The 6,345-nt window shown below is 39.6% G+C and overlaps 1 non-coding gene across 1 annotated transcript; it reads right to left on the bottom strand.

The window, feature by feature from the left end:
• Positions 1-5,851: 5,851 nt before the first annotated feature.
• Positions 5,852-5,958, bottom strand: LOC141604346 (small nucleolar RNA R71). Its single transcript, XR_012526050.1, has one exon. It is a non-coding gene; the product is annotated as a small nucleolar RNA R71 (small nucleolar RNA).
• Positions 5,959-6,345: the final 387 nt, after the last annotated feature.

Here is a 6,345-nt window from a genome sequence, read left to right as displayed (position 1 = left end):
ACATTTAGTTTATGTGTTTATCGGGGGGTTGTTATAGCTACCACATTTTTCCTTATGAAAATATGAGGTTTGAACTACCTCATATTTGTCAAATATTGGCCATGTGACTGTTGAGTGAGGTTGTTGTTGTTACAGCTATCACATTTTTCCTTATGAAGAAAATGAAGGTAGTTCAGTAATTCAGTTGCATATATGTGCCTTGTATTGCATTCGGAATTTCGTGTAATCACAAATATTGGCAATGTTTTCTATAGCAATGTAGTAGTATCATCTGTGGTATGAAGTATTGGCAGTTACATGATTTTCAGTTTTCGCACCGATATATTCAGATATAGAAAAGTTTGCCAAAATAGCCGACATTTGTCAATAAAAACGATATTTGACATATACAGCCGGTGTTTGCCCGACAAGGCCAGTCTTTGACCGATATAGGGCTAATGTTATACTGATATAAGTTATATTATCAATATAAAGCATGCCGTAATAAGCAACACCTAGAATTAAGAGATTAGGCATGCTCTATGTCGATTGTAATCCACCCTAGAATTAAGAGATTAGTTCAATTAGCTATTGATTTACAGTTGTTGTGAGGCCATCGAGGGCCAAGAAAGGAACCTTGCATTGTTAAGAGGAGCATGCCGGCAATATTCCGGTATTTCCTTGAACAGCTTTATAGCCGTGTAAGCTACAAAGAGGAAGCTTAGACTTCGAATCACGATACTTTGTACTCATTTGTACAATTTGGCCTGAGGCATTTCTCGCGTGGAGGAGGATATCTGGACATAGATTAACGGTAAGTCAGATACACCGGACTTCCTCAGAACTACCGGAAAGGCAAAGGAAACATTTCGCAGGTTCGTGAGACCAGTCCCTTATCACCCGAATTTAAAAGATAAACCCATTCACCCTAAGAACAACCACTGGAGTAAAGGCACAGAACATCACAATCCAGCGACTGCTAAGAATTACATCCTTTTGCACTTAACTCAGGTACATTCTGTTGTCTAATTTGCTCCAAAATGATTCATTTGCATTTTTTTTTCAAAATCATTAGATGTAATGCTACCAATATCTTGTCTTTTCTCCATTTTAATTTTCTGTTGTTATCCTTTGTATACACAGAAGTCCGAGGTTAAACCCAAGCCATGGCCAAAGCGTTAGGATGTGAAGATCACTCCTAGTCAAGCTTTCGGTTTTTTTGTGACTACTCAAGTCTCTACTCAAAAACTGGGTTTTCACCGATAGGGACTTGTTAGTTAAATCAGCTAGATAGGGTTTTGTTGTCTTTCTCGAATTTGTCCCTAGATGATCAGACATTGACTAATTAATAATAAAATTGTTCACCACAGTCAGCTGTACATCAGGGCCATGACGCAGCCGAGCCTACGAACAACCCATTTGACTCAAAACATAACTGCATAACCGCGCTCACAGGACCCCAAAACAGAGTTATGTTAGCGCTGCTGTCCAGCAGTCTTTTTGGCTTAAAGACGGGCCTAATATGCCATAAAAACAACCTAAAAAAGACTCTTATAAACTCCTTAACGACCCACCATGAAGCTACCCTAAAATGACACCAAGACGACACAAAACGAGGCCAAAACAATGGCGTAAACACTTTGACATTAAACTCACTATTTTGACAATCGAAAACAACCATTAAAAGCCTTGTGATAATAGTCCCCAAACTTTCAGTATGAATGAATTTATATTAAGAGCACACTACAACGTTGAACTATTACTGACGCCACACCACCACTAAATCCAACTACTCAGGCCGGCGAAATCACCGGCCACTCAAATTCCCTGACGGTGCTGCACCCTGACCACCACCACCACTGTCTTATCACCTACCAACACCAACATTTCCGGCTAATAGCAATCCATCACCTTCCCAGTCAATCGGCCCCAAACCCGCAAACACCTTGCCCAGATCCACCATTGAATAGAGCTCGCCGACGTGTGTGACTCGTTACTCTATCATTTTCCTCGCTCTACCCTTAATCAACAACCAGTACCATAGCAATCAGAGCCATAAAGACCTTGGATCTACTCCTTTTTATAAAAATTTCACTCATCAATAGATCTACGAAAAAAGGAGTAGATTTTCGGAAAAAAATAACCGCATTAATGACAATGTCGGAATATTTCAAGTAAAATTAAGTCGATTATCGACGAAAAATAACCAGGCTGGCGGTGAGGTAGGACTAAATGAAGAGGAGAAAGAAAGAGCTAAAAGCAGTGAAAGTACGACCGTCGACGGTGGCCGGGTGGTACGCCGACGAGGTTGATGCCGGAGCTCCGGCGGTGATATTGTCGTGGTGGTGGTCTGGTTGATAAGGATGAAGGACGAAGTAAAGTAAGATTGGGGTTTTGAGTTTGGAGGGATAACAGTTCACCTGTGAGTAGTTTATTGACTTAATCCTAGCCTTTATTCAATCTTATCTAAGGGGTGAGAATGAGTTCGTAAGTTCGCACCGAACTATTGGTTCGTACAGGATCATATATATATATATATATATATATATATATATATATATATATATATATATATATATATAATCAGGATCTCGTGTGAACTTTTTTACGGTGCGAACCGTACAAACTCAATATGAACCATTGGATAAACTAAATAGAACGCCCATATTGAATCTCACTAAACAACAATCCCTGCCATCTTATCTTACTTTCCCTTCTCAATTGACAATTACTCATGACCCTCTGCCAAACACCATATACTGGTGACCCAATATCATCCGGTGATGGTTGTGCTACTACCGGCGACCAATCATCTCACCGGCGAAGCACCGAGCACTGTCGATGTTGACATTCTCGACGGGAACTATTTTAGAATTGAAAACTACCGTCAGACCAGTCTCCTCTTCCCCGTTTCAAACTCAGTATCATTTTCCGACCAACAATCTCCTACGAAAACGACTGATATAAAGAAAAATCGATACATATTTCTCAAATCTACAAAAATTAGCAGATAATTGTTGAAAACTAAGACGGCCAGGTTTGTTGAGTGAGTTGGATCTGATTGGGTTTGATGAATGGGATGTTTAACGGATTTTTCGGTTGTGGTGGAGAAAGGAGAGGCGTTGGGCGTGGTGATTTCGTGGTAGTGATACAAAATGGGGTTGACGAAGAGGATGAATGGCTGGTATGGTCCGTGGTCATTGGTGGTTGTGGAGTTTGCCTTAGTGATAGGCGGTGATCAGTCTAGTGTTAGTCGCGGGTAAAGATGGTCAGGACTGGTAGTGGTAGTCATAGGGGTTGGTGTGGTGTTGGTATGGCGGCAGTAGGTAGTGGTAATTTATGGTTAAGTGGTGGTTGCATAAAATATGACCCTGGTGATGTGACCATTATTTGAGCATATTTAGTCCCCGAATTAGCATCGTTCCTATGCTTTTTAGTGCATATTTGCGTCATTTACTATCATTAGTCCTTTGCTTTGCATATTCTTTGAGGTTTTGTTTCTTTGGTTGGAGAGGAGTGACAACCTTGCATTTTGATGGAAAAATAGAGCTAAATTGATCGAATCTAATGACCAAGCATCAAAGAGAAGACAAGACTAAAAGACCTTTGTACATATTATAGTAGATGGGCAATGATGAAGAAATCCTTGCATCCCCGACTAAATCCCGGAGGATTATTGGAAGAAGAGAGGAAGAAAAGAAGAAAAGAAAAGCTGTGACGAGATCCTCTTGTCCAGCATAGCAAGACGCCCGTCCAGGACTCCAAATATCCGAGCGTCTTTGCCATAGGGACGCCCGTCCAACCACGCCCCAATCCGCTCGTCCAGCCATCAAGACGCTCGTCCAGCCACCCCAGAATCGGCTCGTCCCGACCCATTGGACGCTCATATTGTCTTACAGGCCCATACGTCATCTTCTTCCCTCCATGAAAGATGCGCATATTTGTGAAAGACCGGCAAAAAGGAGACTCGCATCTTTTATGAGAGGAGCGATTCCTCAAGGACTTAATCGTCATTTAAGCCCTTAGTAAACCCTAATTTGTGTACCTAATCCCCACTATAAATACCCCATTAGTCTAAGTAGATTAATCATGTTCTTCTTATCAATCCTTAGTGTAGTTTATATTATTCTAATCTCTTCTTAATCTTGTAATCAACTTCTAATCAAATATTAATACAAATCTCATTTCCTTAATTTCTCTTTTGTTCATCTTTTATTTTGGGTAATTGAAGATTATTTGGGTTATTATTGGGAGATTCACAACCTTCCAATCATTCATCAAGTACTTCTATTATTCTTTGCTTTATTTTGGAATCATTAGTAGGTATAATTCTCTTAATCCCTTTTTAATTATTGTTAGTCATCTTCATTTTTTCATCATGTTTTGCTTTGTTAATATGATTGACAACCTTGTTAGCATGTTAAACTTGATAATGAGTGAGATATTCCTTAACTAGGGTTAATGGGTAATTAGGGGAAACCAACATGGGGGATGATTCATGCTTAATTTAATATGTTTTCATAATTTATTTGCTTGCTTGTTGTGATCTCAACTTATGCACATGTTATGTGTGATGAAATGCGAGCCTATGAATCCTTGCATTTTTTACCCATCACTTACCTTTTCAACGAGACTTGTAAGACATAAACCAACTCGAGTCTCATTAGACCATGAATATAGTTGAGTAGGGAGGATTAAGTCGACTTGTAGGTGTTGTACAATCTAATCGTCTCGGCTCCGGGACCCAAACCTTCCTAGGATTGTAAGATATAAACCAACTCGATCCATCACAACAATAATTGCTTGCTTATAATTTGATAATATGTTTGTATAATCAATTACCATGAAGCCACTATGACCTCATGACACTCTAGTGCTTTTAATCAATTGTTTACATCTCATTTTAGTCATCTTCCTTGTTTATTTTTATTGCTATTTAGTTTAGTGATCTTCTTATCTCAACCCAAATCGTGACACCCCTAGACACCGCTACTTGCAATCGAAAATCCTACATCAGTACCCGTCCCTTGGGATCCGACCTTTACTTGCCTCTTTACTAATAGTAGAGTTGTTTGTGAAGTTATAAATATTGTTTTGGTTTAGGTGCTCCTAACAACAAGTAACCGAAAATTAAACTCCAAGTGAGTCCGACCAAAAATGGTGTCGTTGCCGGGGACGGTGTTAACTTGATTTGATTTTCTTAGATTGTTATTAGTTGTGTCTTTCTTTGCCTTGGGGAAGTAAAACTCCTCAAGTTTTGTTTTAATTGTTTTTGAGTTGTTTGATATTTTGCATGTCTAGAAGATCACAAGGTAACTTGTTACCTATTGATCACGAAATTGAAAGGACTTTGACAACCAATAGAAGACTTGCTAGAGGTACTTTGAGAGGTATTTGTGAGGTTGTAGATATTCAACCAAATACTATTGAGTTCATCAGCCCTTTTGCAAGAGAAGGTGAGGAGAACCCAACACCAAGTCAATCACAAAATCAACCCACAATGCCTAAGTTTTCATCACATTCCGTACCAACCGAGGAGAACCTACCCAATGGTACTCCCACAACACAACACTTAACCGGAAATTTCATTGCTAAATCCGCATTTATCCAATTAATCAAAAGAAGCCAATTTAGGGGGATGCCTAGTGAAGACCCTCACTCTCACATGGAGACTTTTTGTGACTATTGTGATGCGATTTCACAAACCGGTGTCACTCAAGACCAAATTCGATAGGTCTTATTTCCTTTTTCTCTAATCGGGACCGCAAAATAATGGTTGAAAGGCCTTGATAAGGCTACTTTTGGAATTGACTCCTGGAAGAAGTTGGCTCTAACTTTATACAAAAAATTCTACCCTCCGGAAAAGACTAACACGCTAAGAGCTCAAATTACGGGTTTTAAGCAAAGGGATGAAGAATCTTTGTATGAAGCTTGGGAGCGGTTCAAAGGAATTTGTCGCTCATGTCCTCATCATGGATTTAGCGAGTGGTTCTTGGTACAACAATTTTGGAATGGTCTTTATGAAGACTCAAGAAACATTCTCAACATGGGATCAAATGGTATGTTCCCCGAAGTTGACGATAATCAAACTTGGAACAAGATTGAGGAAATGGCGGTCCATAATTCACAATATAGTAGACCTCGCAAGGCTACTAGAGGAGAAAAGCATGAAGTGGACTCTATTACTCAATTGGGTGCTCAACTTAGTGCTCATATTGATACCATTAACTTGAAGTTTGAAAAGGCCATGGCTGAACTTGAAGAAGCCTCAAAATCACCAAAGCATCATGTTAATGCCATGGTAGCATCTTCATCAATCCCAAGTGGGATATGTGAGAATTGTGGAACTTTGGGACATGACCAAAG

The sequence above is a fragment of the Silene latifolia genome, chromosome 9 (assembly GCF_048544455.1).
Source record: "Silene latifolia isolate original U9 population chromosome 9, ASM4854445v1, whole genome shotgun sequence".
In the NCBI taxonomy this organism is placed as follows: Eukaryota; Viridiplantae; Streptophyta; class Magnoliopsida; order Caryophyllales; family Caryophyllaceae; genus Silene; species Silene latifolia.
This window is presented reverse-complemented; position numbering and strand designations above follow the sequence as displayed.